The sequence below is a fragment of the Lipotes vexillifer genome, unplaced genomic scaffold (genome assembly GCF_000442215.2).
Source record: "Lipotes vexillifer unplaced genomic scaffold, Lipotes_vexillifer_v1.1 scaffold134, whole genome shotgun sequence".
Classification (NCBI taxonomy): Eukaryota; Metazoa; Chordata; class Mammalia; order Artiodactyla; family Lipotidae; genus Lipotes; species Lipotes vexillifer.
This window is the reverse complement of record NW_006787464.1, coordinates 2,688,551-2,704,429: the sequence shown is the minus strand read 5'-3', so window position 1 is coordinate 2,704,429 and position 15,879 is coordinate 2,688,551. Positions and strand designations below refer to the sequence as shown.

The following is a 15,879-nucleotide window of genomic DNA, read 5'->3' as shown; positions in this document are numbered from 1 at the left end:
TTTTTAATATATTCTGGATACAAGCTCTTTGAAAGATACACAACTATTTTCTTTAAGCCTATAACTTATATATTTGTCTGTTGTTGAGCAGAGGTTTTTAATTTTGATGAAGTTTTATCAGTTTTTCCTTTTGTAATAAATACTTTCCATGTCTTCTCTAAGAAATCTTTGCCTGCCCCAAGGTTGCAAATGTCTTTGTCTTGTTTCTGAACTTAGGATAAAGGTATTCAGTATTTCATTGTTAAATAAGATGTTAAGTATAGTTTCTTTATAGATGCCTTTTACTGATTTGAGGAAATTTCCTTCTCATTCCAGTTTGCTAGACATTTTTAAACATAAATGGTTGTTGAATTTTGTTCAAAACATTTTCTAAATTATTAAAACAATTATGTAATTTTTTCCTTTAATCTGTCAATGTGGCCAGTTACAGTGCTTGATTTTAAAATGTTAAAACAAACAATTCCTCTGGTTAAACTTCACTTGGTTATGATATATTATCCTTTTTATATACTGTTGAATTCAATTTTCTAATACTCTATTGAGAATTTTCGTGACTAGTCTCATGCAACATATTTTTCTGTAATTTTCTGTTCCTTTGAAGTTCTTTAGTGTTATGATGGACTTATAGTATGAGTTTTGAAAGTCTTCCCTCATTCTCTGTTTTCAAAAAAAAATTGTATATTATTTCTTCTTTAAATGTCATAAAATTTACCAGTGAAACCATCTGGGATGGAGTTTTCTTTACAGAAAGTTTTCAAATTGCAAATTTAATTTCTTTGACAAATATAGGGTTATTCTATTCCTACCTGTATCAGTTTTGGTAATTTGTGAGGAATTTACCCGTTTTGGCTATGTTGTTGAAATTATATGCATAAAGTTGTTTATAATATCCTCTCTTTAAATTCTTTTGATATCTGTAGGATTTATAGTGGTATCTCCTATTTCATTCTTGATGTTGGTCATTTGTGACTTTTTTCTCTTTTTTATTAGTCTAGTTGGGGCTTTTTCAATTATGCTAATCCTTTCAAAAATATCTTCATGTTTCAATGATTTTCTCAATGTTTTGGTCTTTTTTAAAAAAAACTTCAGTTATTTTCATTTTTACTTTTATGTTTTTCTTCGTTGAATTTAATCTCTTCTTTTTGTAGCTTCTTAAGATGGAAGTTTGGATCATTGATTTTACATCTTTTTTCGTGTCTAAGATAGGCATTTAATACTATAAATTTTCCTGCCTCTTACAAATATTGCTATCTTGTGTTTTTATTATTATTCAGTTCCAAATAATTTTTAATTTTCCATGTGGGTTTTTCTTTGATGTTTAGGTTAGTTAAAAGTATACTGTTTAGTTTCCAAGTTTTTAGTAATTTTTTATTCATCTTTTCTTACTGAATTCTAATTTAACATCGGCATGGTGGTCAGAGAACATATTCTATATGATTTCTACCCTTTGAAATTTATTAAGAATTCTTTTATGTCCCAGCATATGATGAATGTTCCACACTCAAGAAAATGGGGTATTCTATTATTTAGTGCAGTATTCTTTAGATGTTAATTATGTCAAATTGATTGATAGTGTTTTACAAATCTTTCATTTTTATTAAGTTTTTGCTGACTTGTTCTATCAACTAATGAGAGAGTATTGTTAGAATCTTTAATTATGATTATGGATTTGTCTCTATTTTCTCTAGGCTCGTTAATTTTACTGTATATATTTGAGAGCTTATTATCAGATACATTCATACTTAAATTGTTCTATCTAGTCTAGACTCCTACCTTCACACACTTTAGTAAAAGCTAATTTAAAAAGCAAGATAATCTGAACATAAGTTCACTGCTTGATAAAACAAACTTCAACACTGTATTGTTTGGAAGAAAACACAATCCAGTCATTCATGCTGTAAATTTTATGATGTACAGCTTCCAATAAAAATAATTACTAGTCACGTAAAGAAGCAGGAAAATGTGAGCCATAACTGAGAAAAATCAGTTAATAGAAACAGGTGAAAATATGACTGAGATGGTGCAAAAGCAGACAAGGACTTTTTTTTTTTTTAATAGATCTTTATTGGAGTATAATTGCTTCACAATATTGTGTTAGTTTCTGTTATACAACAAAGTGAATCAGCCATATGCATACATCTGTCCCCACATCCCATCCCTCTTGAGCCTCCCTCCCATCCTCCCTATCCCACCCCTCTAGGTCATCACAAAGCACTGAGCTGTTTTCCCTGTGTTATGCTGCTGCTTCCCACTAGCTAACTATTTTACATTCGGTAGTGTATATATGTTGATGCTACTCTCACTTCACCCAGCTTCCCCCTCCTACCCCGTGTCCTCAAGTCCATTTTCTATGTCTGCGTCTTTATTCCTGCCCTGCAGCTAGGTTCATCAGTACCAATTTTTGTTTTAGATGCCATATATATGCATTAGCATACGGTATTTGTTTTTCTCTTTCTGGCTTACTTCACTCTGTATGACAGATTCTAGGTCCATCCACCTCACTACAAATAACTCAATTTCCTTTCTTTTTATAGCTGAGTAATATTCCATTGTATATATGTGTCACATCTTCTTTATCCATTTATCTGTCGATGGACATTTAGGTTGGTTCCATGTCCTGGCTATTGTAAATAGTGTTGCAATAAACATTGTGGTACATGTCTTTTTGAATTATGGTTTTCTCAGGGTATATGCCCAGTAGTGGGATTGCTGGGTCATATGGTAGTTCTATTTTTAGTTTTTAAAGGAACCTCCATACTGTTTTCCATAGTGGTTGTATCAATTTACATTGCCACCAACAGTGCAGGAGGGTTCCCTTTTCACCACACCCTTTCCAGCATTTATTGTTTCTAGATTTTTTGATAATGGCCATTCTGACTGGCATGAGGTGATACATCATTGTAGTGCTTTTTCTGGTTGTTTTTTAAATTTTTTATTTATTTATTTTTGGCTGTGTTGGGTCTTTGTTGTTGTGCGTGGGCTCTCTCTGGTCATTGCAGGTGGGGGCTGCTCTTTGTTGCAGTGCGTGGGCTTCTCATTGCGGTGGCCTCTCTTGTTGCAGAGCACGGGCTCTAGGCATGCGGTCCTCAGCAGTTGTGGCATGCAGGCCCAGCAGTTGTGGCTCGTGGGTTCTGCAGTGCAGGCTCAGTAGCTGTGGTGCATGGACTTAGTTGCTTTGTGGCATGTGGGATCTTCCCAGACCAGGGCTTGAACCCGTGTCGCCTGCATTGGCAGGCAGACTCCCAACCACTGCAGCAGCAGGGAAGTCCCCTCATTGTACTTTTGATTTGCATTTCTCTAATAGCTAGTGATGTTGAGCATCTTTTCATGTGCCTTTTGGCCATCTGTAGGTCTTCCTTGGTGAAATGTATATTTAGGTCTGCTGTCCATTTTTTAACTGGATTGTTTGTTTTTTTGATATTGAGCTCCATGAGCTGTTTGTATATTTTGGAGATTAATCCTTTGTCTGTTGTTTAATTTGCAAATATTTTCTCCCATTCTGAGGGTTGTCTTTTTGTCTAGTTTATGGTTTCCTTTGCTGTGCAAAGGCTTTTAAGTTTAATTAAGTCCCATTTGTTTTTATTTCCATTACTCTAGAAGGTAGGTCAAAAAAAGATCTTGCTGTGATTTATGTCAAAGAGTGTTTTTCCTATGTTTTCCTCTAAGAGTTTTATAGTATCTGGTCTTATATTTAGGTCTTTAATCCATTTGGAATTTATTTTTGTGTATGGTATTAGGTAGTGTTCTAATTTCATTCCTTTACATGTAGCTGTCCAGTTTTCCCAGCACCACTTATTGAAGAGACTGTCTTTTCTCCATTGTATGTTCTTGCCTCCTTTGTCATAAATTAGGTGACCATATGTGCGTTGGTTTATCTCTGGTCATTCTATCCTGTACCATTGATATATATTTCTGTTTTTGTGCCAGTACCATACTGTCTTGATTACTGTAGCTTTGTGGTATAGTTTGAAGTCACAGAGCCTGATCCCTCCAGCTCCGCTTTTCTTTCTCAAGATTGCTTTGGCTATTAGGGGTCTTTTGTGTTTTCATATGAATTGTAAAATTTTTTGTTCTAATTCTGTGAAGAATGCCATTGGAAGTTTGATAGGGATTGCATTGAATCTGTAGATTGCTTTGGGTAGTATAGTCATTTTCACAATGTTGATTCTTCCAATCCAAGAACATATTATGTTCCTCCATCTGTTTATGTCATCTTTGATTTCTTTCATCAGTGTTTTATAGTTTTCTGAGTACAAGTCTTTTGCCTCTTTATGCAGGTTTATTCCTAGGTATTTTATTCTTTTTGTTGCAGTGGTAAATGGGAGTGTTTCCTTAATTTCTCTTTCTGATTTTTTGTTGTTGGTGTATAGGAATGCCAGAGATTTCTGTGCATTAATTTTGTATCCTGCTACTTAACCAAATTCATTGATTAGTTCTAGTAGTTTTCTGGTGCCATCTTTAGGATTTTTTATGTATGGTATCATGTCATCAGCACACAGAGAAAGTTTTATTTCTTCTTTTCCAATTTATATTCCTTTTATTTCTTTTTCTTCTCTGATTGCTGTGGCTAGGGCTTCCAAAACTATGTTGCATAAGAGTGGCGGGAATGGGCATCCTTGTCTTGTTCCTTATCTTAGTGGAAATGCTTTCAGTTTTTCACCATTGAGTATGATGCTTGCTGTGGTTTGTCATATATGGCCTTTATTAAGGTGAGGTAGGTCCCCTCTCTGCCCATTTACTGGAGAGTTTTTATCATAATCGGTGTTGAATTTTGTCAAAAGCTTTTTCTGCATTTATTGAGATGATCATATGGTTTTTATTCCTTAATTTATTAATGTGGTGTATCACATTGATTGATTTGCGTATACTGAAGAATCCTTGCATCCCTGGGATAAATACCACTTGATCATGGTGTATGATCCTTTTAATGTGCTGTTGGATTCTGTTTGCTAGTATTTTGTTGAGGATTTTTGCATCTACATACATCAGTGATATTGGTCTATAATTTTCTTTATTTTGTGATATCTTTTTCTGGTTTTGGTATCAGGATGATGCTGGCTTTGTAGAATGAATTTGGGAGTGTTTCTCCCTCTGCTTTTTTTTGGAGGAGTTTGAGAAGGATTGGTGTTAGCTCTTCTCTTGATGTTTGATAGAATTCTTCTGTAAAGCCATCTGGTCCTGGACTTTTTTTTTTGTCAAAGATTTTAAATTATGTTTCAATTTCATTACATGTGATCGATCTGTTTATATTTTCTAATTCTTCCTGGTTCAGTCTTAGAAAATTGTACCTTTCCAAGAATTTGTTCATTTCTGCGTGGTTGTCCATTTTATTGGCATAGAGTTGTTTGTAGTAGTCTCTTATAATCCTTTGTATGCCTGCAGTGTCACTTGTGATTTCTGCTTTTTCATTTCTAATTTTATTGATTTGTGTCCTCTCCCTTTTTTTCTTGAGTAGTCTGGCTAAGGGTTTATTAATTTTGTTTATCTTCTCAAAGAACCAGCTTTTAGTTTTATTGATCTTTGCTATTGTTTTCTTCATTTCTATTTCATTTATTTCTGCTCTGATCTTTATGATTTCTTTCCTTCTACTAACTTGAGGATTTGTTTGTTCTTTCTCTAGTTGCTTTAGGTGTAAGGTTAGATTGTTTATTTGTGGTTTTTCTTGTTTCTTGAGGTAGGATTGTATTGCTATAAACTTTCCTCTTAGAACTGCTTTTGCTGCATCCCATAGGTTTTGGATCATTGCATATCATTATCATTTGTTTCTAGGTATTTTTTTATTTTGTCTTTGAGTTCTTCAGCAATCTCTTGGTTATTTAGTAATGTATTCTTTAGCCTCCATGTATTTGTGTTTTTTACAGTTTTTTCCTGTAATTTATTTCCAATCTCATAGTGTTGTGGTCAGAAAAGATGCTTGATATGGTTTCAATTTTCTTAAATTTACCAAGGCTTGATTTGTGACCCAAGGTGTGCTCTATCCTGGAGAATGTTCCATGAGCACTTGAGAAGAAAGTGTATTCTGCTGTTTTGGGGTGAAATGTCCTATAAATATCAATTAAGTCCATCTTGTTTAATGTATCATTTAAAGCTGCGTTTACTTATTTATTTTCATTTTGGATGTTCTGTCCATTGGTGTAAGTGGGGTGTTAAAGTCCCTTACTATTATTGTGTTACTGTTGATTTCTCCTTTCATGGTTGTTAGCATTTGCCTTATGTATTGAAGTGCTCCTATGTTGGGTGCATAAACATTTATAATTGTTATATCTTCTCCTTGGATTGATCCTTTGATCATTATGTAGTGTCCCTCCTTATCTCTTGTAACATTCATTATTTTAAAGTCTATTTTATCTGATACGAATATTGCTACTCCAGCTTTCTTTTGATTTCCGTTTGCATGGAATATCTTATTCCATCCCTTCACTTTCAGTGTGTATGTGTCCATAGGTCTGAAGTGGGTCTCTTGTAGACAGAATATAAATGGGTCTTGTTTTTATATGCATTCAGCCAGTCTGTGTCTTTTGTTTGGGCATTTAATCCATTTACATTCAAGGTTATTATTGATATGTGTGTTCCTATTACCACTTTCTTAATTGTTTTGGGTTTGTTTTTGTGCATCTTTTGCTTTTCTTGTGTTTCCCGCCTAGAGAAGTTTCTTTAGCATTTGTTGTAAAACTGTCTTGGTGGTGCTGAATTCTCTTAGCTTTCAACTGTCTGAAAAGTTTTAAATTTCTCTGTCATATCTGAATGAGATCCTTGCTGTATAGAGTAATCTTGGTTGTAGGTTTTTCTCTTTTATCCCTTTAAGTATATCCTGCCACTCCCTTCTGACCTTCAGAGTTTCTGCCAAAAAATCAGCTGATATTCTTTTTGGGATTCCTTTGTATGTTATTTTTTGTTTTTCCCTTGCTGCTTTTAATATTTTTTGTGTGTGTTTAATTTTTGTTAGTTTGATTAATATGTGTCTTGGTGTGTTTCTCCTAGGGTTTATCCTGTATGGGACTCTCTGCACTCCTGGACTTGGGTGAATGTTTCCTTTCCCATGTTAGGGAAGTTTTCCACTATAATGTCTTCAAATATTTTCTCAGTCCCTTTCTTTTTCTCTTCTTCTTCTGGGACCCATATAGTTAAAATGTTGGTGTGTTTAGTGTTGTCCCAGAGGTCTCTGAGATTGTCTTCAATTCTTTTCATTCTCTTTTCGTTATTCTGCTCCTCCGCAGTTATTTCCACCATTTTGTCTTCCAGCTCACTTATTCCTTCTTCTGCCTCAGTTATTCTGTTATTGATTCCCTCTAGTGTATTTTTCATTTCAGTTACTGTGTTGTTCATCTCTGTTTGTTTGTTCTTTAGTTGTTCTAGATCTTTTTTAAACATTTCTTGTATTTTCTCAATCTGTGCCTCCATTTTTTTCCTGAGATTCTGGATCATCTTTACTATCATTACTCTGAATTCTTTTTCAGGTAGAGTGCCTATTTCCTCTTCAGGTTTTTGGTCTTGTAGGTTTTTACCTTACTGCTTCATCTGTGACATAATTTTCTGCCATCTCATTTTTTTTTTTTTTATGAGTAGGATTGTGTTCCTGTCTTACTGGTTGTTTGGCCTGAGGCTTCCAACTCTGGAGTTTGTAGGCTGTTGGGTAGAATTGGGTCTTGGTGCTGAGATGAGGACCTCTGTGAGACCTCACTCCAATGAATATTCCCTGGGGTCTGAGGTTCTCTGTTAGTCCAGTGATTCAGACTCGGAGCTCCTGCTGCAGAGCCGGCCCAACCCCCAGCTCATGAACCAAGATCCGGTTCACTTGGGGGTTCTTCCCGTCTCCTTGGGTGTCAGGGTTCCCCACCAGTGCCAGCAGGTACCCTAGTTGTAGGGAGACACTAACTCAAGACAAGGAATTTAAAAAAACTATTGTACCCAGAATAGCCAACACAATATTGAAGGAGAAGAACAAAGTTGGAGGACTGGAATTACCTGACTTCAAGAATTACCATAAAGGTACAGTAGTTAAGACAGTGTGGTATTGGTGAAAAAATAGACACACAGATCAATGAAACAGAACAGAAAGCCCAGAATAGATACACATAAGTATAGCCAACTGATCTTTGACCAAAGAGGAAAGGCAATACAATTGAAAAAAAAGATAGTCTTTTCAACAAATGGTACTGGAACAACTGAATATTTATGGGAAAAATAAAGAATGTAGATACAGATCTTACACTTTTCACAAAAATTAACTCAAAATGGATCACAAACCTCAATGTAAGATGCAGAACTATAAAACTCATAGAAGACAACACAGGAGAAAATCTAGAGGATATTGGGCATGATGATGACTTTTTAGATTTAACATCAAAGGCATGATCTATTGAAAGAAATAATTGATAAGCCAGACTTCATTACAATTAGAAAGTTATACCATATTGATACTGTATGACCCAGAAATTTCACTCCTGGATATATAGCCAAAAAAACCAAAAACACTAATTCTAAAAGGTACATGTACCCCAATGTTCATAGCAGCATTATTTCCAATTGCCAAGATATGGAACCAACCTAAGTGTCCATCAACAGATAAACGGATATAGAAAATATGGTATATATATATACAATGGAATACTACTCAGCCAAAAATAAAAATGAAAATTTGCCATTTGCAGCAAAATGGATGGATTTGGAGGGCATTATGCTAAGTGAAATAAGTCAGACAGAGAAAGACATGTACTGTGTATCACTTATATGTGGAATCTGAAAATACAAAAAACTAGTGAATATAACAAAAGAAGAAGCAAACTTACAGATATAGAGAACAAACTAGTGGCTACCAGTGAGGAGAGGGAACGTAGGAGGGGCCGTGTAGGGGATTAAGAGATACAAACTATTAGGTATAGAATAAGCTACAAGAATATATTGTACAACACATGGAATATAGCCAGTTTTTATAATTACTGTAAATGGAGTATAATCTTTAAAAATTATGAATCACTATATTGTACATATTTAACTTATATAATATTGTACAGCAACTATACTTCAATAAAAATAATTTAAAAAAACTTATGCCCTATGAAAGACATTGTCAATAGAATGAGAAGTCAAGTCACAGACTGGAGAAAATATTTGCAAAAGACATATCTGGTAAAGGACTCATCCAATATATACAAATATCTCTTAAAACTCAACAATAAGGAAACAAACAACATAATTTAAAAAAATGGGCAAAAGACCTAACAGATACCTCACCAGAGAGATATACAGAGGGCAAATAAGCATGTAAGAAGATACTCAACATTATATATTAAGGAACTTCCAATTAAAACATCAATGAGATACCACCACAAAACTATCGAATAGGTAAAATCCAAAACATTGATACTACCAAATGCTAGCAAAGATGTGGAGCAACAAGTATTCTCATTCAGTGTTGGTGGGAATGCACAATAGTTCATCCACTTTGGAAGATAGTTTGGCAGTTTCTTACAAAACTAAACATGCTGTAACCATTCAGTCCATAACTGCACTCCTTGGTATTTGGAGGAGTTGAATAATTATATCCACACAGAAATCTGCATGCAGATGTTTATAGCAGCTTTATTCATAATAGCCAAAACTTGAAGGCAAACAAGATGTTCTTCAGTAGGTGAATGGATGAATAATTGCAGTATATCCAGACAATAGAATATTATTCAGCACTAAAAAGAAATTAGTTATCGAGCCATGAACAGACATGGAGAAAACCTAAATGTGTGTTACTAAGTGAAAGAAGCCAATCTGAAAAGGCTACATACTCTGATTACAACTGTATGACATTCTGGAAAGGGAAAAAGTATGGAGACAGTAAAAAAATCAGGCATTTCCAGGGATTAGAGGGTTGGGAGAAATGAATAAGCAGAGCACATAAGATTTTTAGAGTGATGAAACTATTCTGCATGATACATAATGGTGGGTACATGTCATTGTACACTCATCCAAACCCATAGAATGTACAACACCAAGAGTGAATCCTAATGTAAACTATGGACTTTGGGGGATAATGATTTGTCAGTATGGGTTCACTGATTGTAATAAATGTACTAGTGGTGCAGGATGTTGATCTGGAAGAGGCTGTACATATATCTGTGTGTGAGTATTTGGGAACTCTGCACTTTGAGTTCAATTTTGCTGTGAACCTAAAACTACTCTAAAAAAATAAAGTTTATTAAAGAAAAAACTATAAAAATATGCTTAAGGATTTAAAGAAAATAAGAATACAATGAGGAAAGTAATGAAAGCTACATATAGGACCAAATAGAACTTCTAGAGCTGAAATACATAATACATGAAATGAAAAATTTACTGTTTGGGTTTAACAGAATACTGAAAACTGAAGAAGATCAGTGAACTCAAAGACAAGCAAGAGGAACATTCCAAACTGGAGTACAGAGATAAACAAGGCCAAAACAAAAAAGAGCCTCAGTGACCTGTGTCACAAGATCATGTGATTTAATATGCATGTAATTGGAATTGTAGTACTAGAATAAAGAGGAGGGAAAGCAGAAAAATATTTGAAGAAAGAGTAGCTAGAAATTTTCCATACTTGAAAAAAATCTTTAAACCAACAATTATAAGAAGCTCAATGAAACCCAAGCAAGATAAACACAATGAAAACCACACTGAGGCACATTATAAGTAATATGTCAAAAAAAGAATGTTAAAAAGTTGCCAGAAAAAACACGTTACATTTAGGGAAGAAAGCTAATAATGCCCTTATTTCTTAACAGAAGCCAGAAGACTGTGCAATGACATTTTTACTGTGCTAAAAAATTCTATATGTAGAGAAAATATCCTTCAAAAATCAAGGTGAAATAAAAACATGTTCAGACAAACAAAAACGGAGAGAATTCATTGCTAGTAGACCAGCACTGTAAAAAATATTAAAGGAAGTTCTTCAGACTGATGGAAAATAATAATAGAAACCAGAATCTAAACAAAGAAATGGAGAATGCTAGAATTTGAAAATGTGAGTAAAAGTAGGAGACATTTCTCACCATTTTAAATTTCTTTAAAGATAATTAATTGACAATATAATTATATATTTTATATGGCAAAGCAAAGGACCTAGAATAACTAAGTCAATCTTGAAACAGAAGAATAAAGTTGAAGGACTTACCCCACCAGATTACAAGTGACTATAAAGCTACAGTAATCAAGGCAGTGTGGTATTTGTCTAAGGATAGACATACAGATGATCGAAACAGAGTAGTGAGTCCAGACCTATATGGTCAATTGATTTTTAACAAACATGCCAAGGTGATTCAGTAGAGGAAGGCTGATCTTTTAAAAATGGTGCTGAAACAATTGAATATCCATATGGGCAGAAAAATGAAGATCAACTGTCACCTCATATCATATGTATAAATTAACTCAGAATGGGCCATAGATTTAAATGTAAAAATTAAAACTATAAAGTTCTAGAAGAAGATATCAGAAAAATTATTTGTGATCTTAGCGTAAGAAAAGATACTTAATACACAAAAATCCCAAGGCATAAAGGAAAAAAATTAATAAGACTTTTGCAATAGTTAAAACACCTGCTCTTTGAATAACACTGTTAGGAAAAAAATGCAAGGCAACAGACTAGAAAAATATGTTTGCAATACATACATCTGACTAAAGACTTAAGTTTTGAATATGTAATGGACATTTACAGCCCAATAAAAAGAAGATAAACAGACTAATGAAAAAATAGACAAAAGATTGTAAAGCAATTATACTCTAATAAAGATGTTTAAAAAATTAGACAAAAGGTTTGAACAGGAACTTCACCCACAAATAGACACCTGAAAATGTACTAAACATAGTCATCAAGGAAATGCAAGTTAAAATCAATACACTAGCCAGAATGGCTGAAATTAAAAAGACTGACAAAACCAAGTGTTAGCAAAAACATGGAGCAGCTTGGGTTTTTCATATATTGCTGTGTGAGTATAAAATTGTACAACCCAGAAGTCTGCTAGGAAGTTTCTTAAAATGTTAAACACAGATCCATCCGGTGACCCAATAATCCTTTTCCTGGATGTTTACCCAAGAGAAAAAAATATGTCCGCAAAAAAGACTTATATAAGAATGCTCATTACAGCTTTATTCATAATAACCCCAAACTGGAAAAAGCCCAGGTATCCATCAGTAGGTCAATGCTTAAACAAATGCTGGAGCACTACTCAGCAATAAAAATGAGTGCACTACTTATATACATAATAACCTTGATGGATTTCAAAAACATTATTAAGTGAAAGAATTCAGACACAAAAGAATGCATACAAATGGGCCCATTTTCATGATATGCTATAACCAACAAAACTACTCCAAGGTTTTAGAAATTAAACCAGTGCCTGCCTATGGTAGATTAGGTTTGACTGGAAAGTAGCATGAGGAAACTTTTTCCGTTGATGGATATATTTTGCATCTTGATTGGATTGTTGGTTACATCAGTGTGTATATTTATCAAAATTCGGGCTTCCCTGGTGGCACAGTGGTTGAGAGACCGCCTGCCGATGCAGGGGACACGGGTTCGTGCCCCGGTCCAGGAAGATCCCACATGAAAAAAAATCTCATCAAACTGTACAGCTAAAACCTATGCATGTCAATGATTGTAATTTTTTTCACAATTAAAAAATGCTGTGGTATTTATATTATCTGGGATTCATTTAAAGAGTGATATACCACTGTTATTTTTTAACAGCTTTATTGAAGTATAAGTGACAATCAACTGCCAATGCTTAAGGCATACAATTCAAAAGCTTTGATATATCACCACAATCAATGAATATATACAATTATATATAATGATATATATGTATATCTCAAATGTTTTTTTCATGTCTTTTATAATCCTTCCTTCTTGTTCCTCTTTGCCCCTCTCCTATCCTTAAGAAGCCACTGATTTGCTTTATATCCTTATATAGATTAGTAGTTTGCATTTTCTAGAATTTTATATAAATGTACATTATGGACTCTTTTTTATCTAGCTTCTTTTCCTCAGCAAAATTATTAAAGTCAAAATTATTATTTCAGATTCACTCATGTGGTTGCATGTATCAATGGTTCATTCTTTTTTATTACTGACTAACTAGTATTCCATTGTATTAATATCCTATACTATGTTTATCCTTTCACCTGTTGATTTATATTTGTTTCTAGTCTGGGACTATTACAAATAAAGTTGGTAAAAATATTGGTATACAAGTCTTTGTATGGGCATTTGCATTCATTTTTCTTGGGTCAGTACCTAGGAGTGGAATGGGTGGATCACATGTGAGATACAAATTTGACTTTCTTCTTTTCTCATACATGCTTTCTAAGCAGTACTTTAGCTGAATCTCATAAAATTTGATATGTTGTATTTTCAGTTCATTAAAATATATTAAAAAATTTCTCTTGAGACTTCGTTGACCCATGTGTTGTTATAAATGTGTTAATATACAAATATTTTGGAATTTTCTAGCTATCTTTCTCTTATTTCTAATTTAATTCCATTGTGGTCTAAAGTCGTTTTATGGTCCATAATATGGTCCATCTTAAAGAATGTGCTATGGCACTTGAGAAGAACATATATTCTGGTGTTTTGAATAGAGTGTTCTATAAATGTTGGTTAGGTCAAGTTGGTTGATAGTGATGTTCAGGTCATCTGATTTTCTGCCTACTTGTTCTACCAGTTATTGAGAGAGGAGTGTTGAAATCTCCAATTATAATTGTGTATTTATGTCTCCTTTCAGAGCTATTGGTTTTGATTGTTTATTTGTTTCATGTATTTTGAAGTTGTTAGGTACATACATATTTTGGTTTGTTATAATTCTTGGAGAATCAAGTGCTGAGTTTGCTAATTTATGCAGGCAGAGATCTGAGGAATATAGGTGGAAATGGGTATTAAGGGTATAGGATAATGATGGAAGGAATATAAAGTCAGATCAGGTCAAAGTTAATATGGTTCCGCTGAGCGGAGATTCTGGGTACAGTGATGTAGTTTAAGGATTAGAGATGGCTTTAAGAATTTTTTATTTGGTTGGCTGATAACGGACCAAAATGCAGCCTTTACTAAGTGGAGCTGAAGTATCAGAACTGTCTTGGTATACTCTAAAGAAAGATATCCAAAGGCGTAGGGACGTTCTAACGTTGGAGCGGACTTATCATGATGACCTGCCTGGTCACTCCAGGAGAGTCCAGATAACATACCTTTCACCACAATTGTGAGAAATAAACTTGTGAGGGAGAGCCCTGACATCCTTGAAGAGCTCTGTGGTCACTCTTCTGTAGGTCAGAATTTATAGTGAGAGCTGCTGCCTCTGAACTGGGGCCTTAAATACAATAAGGGTAATTGGATCCTGAGGGTGAGGGGGCTAAAGGGCAGCATTTAATCGCCAGAGGAAATGTAGGCGTGGTTACCATAATGGGGACAAGGCAGTAATGAGAATAGTCTGACTTGCAGAGACCCAGGGCACTGGCTAGTTGATTATGATGTCCTTAGAAGAGAAATTGGTAGGTGGTATATTAGTTTGCTAGGACTGCCATAACAAATTACCACAAACTGAGTGGCTTAAACAATAGAAATTTACTTCCTCACAGTTCTGGGGGCAAGAAGTCCAAGATCCAGGTGCCAGCAACATTGGTTTCCTCTGAGGCCTCTCTCCTTGGCTTGCAGATGGCCACCCTCTTGCTGCCTCTTTACACAGTCTTTTCTCTGTGTGTGTGCATCCCTTGTCTCTCTTGGTGTGCCTAAATTTCCTCTTATAAGGATACCAATCATATAGGCTTGGTACCCACACTAATAGCCTAATTTTACCTTAATCACCTCTTTAAAGCCCTTGTCTCAAAATACTATTACATTCTGAGGTACTACATTCTTAGGGCTTCAATATATGAATTTTGGGGAGAAATGATTCAGCCCATAACAGACAGACTTCTTGTAAATTCTTAACCTATGTAAGCAGTAGAGTTCTAGGTCGAGTGTTTCTAACTTGAAACACTAAAAAACAAAGTCACAGCCCCTTAACCTATTCCATTTGAGAATGTATCACGCTACACTGCCAAGAATGTATACTGTTAATATTTATCCCAGCTTTCCCCATAGGGATCTATAGTCTTTTACTAGGGTGACTGTGCATTGCGGATAAGGAAATAATCAGAAATTTCAGGGATTACTGAACAGTGGCTCTGAGTTCACACTAGCTCTGGGAGACCCAAAACATCACTGGGGTCTACAAGTCAGAGTAAGGACTTGTAAAAGTCAGGAGATCTACAGAATTTTAGATCAGGTTCATCTCACAGTGGGTCCACTGAATCATCCTGTGGTTATTTCCCCTGTTCCAGAATGTATACTTGAAATACAAATATTCAGAAACTGGCAGAATCCCCACATGTGATTCTTGACCTGTGGAGTGAGGGCTAATATGGGAGGAAAAGGCAAAGTGGAAGCCACTAGAGCTGCCTATACCTATGAAAATAGCACATCATAGCAATACCACCTTTCTGGAGGGATTTCAGAGATTAATGCTACCACCAAGGACTTGAAATATGCAGGAATTGTTGACTCTCACCGTTCAACTCATCTGTTTCGCTTACATAGAAAACACATGGATCCTAGAGAAAAACAGTGGATTGTTGTAAACTTAACCATGTGGTGACTCCAATTGCAGCTGTTGTTTCAGATACGGTTTCACTGCCTGAGCAAATTAACACATCTCATGGTACCTGGTGTGTAGCTATTGATATGACAAATGTGTTTTTTTCCCTCAATACCTGTTGGTAAAACCACCAGAAGCTATTTGCTTTCAGCTGGTCAGGTCAGCAGTACACCTTCACGGTTCTGCTTCATGTCATAATTTAGTCTGCAGGGAGCTTTCCCTTCAGCAG

General features: G+C 34.9%; 1 protein-coding gene across 1 annotated transcript in view; it reads left to right on the top strand.

The window, feature by feature from the left end:
- LOC103077476 (WD repeat-containing protein 78) overlaps positions 1-15,879 on the top strand; it is a 97,441-nt gene that overhangs the window by 76,708 nt on the left and 4,854 nt on the right.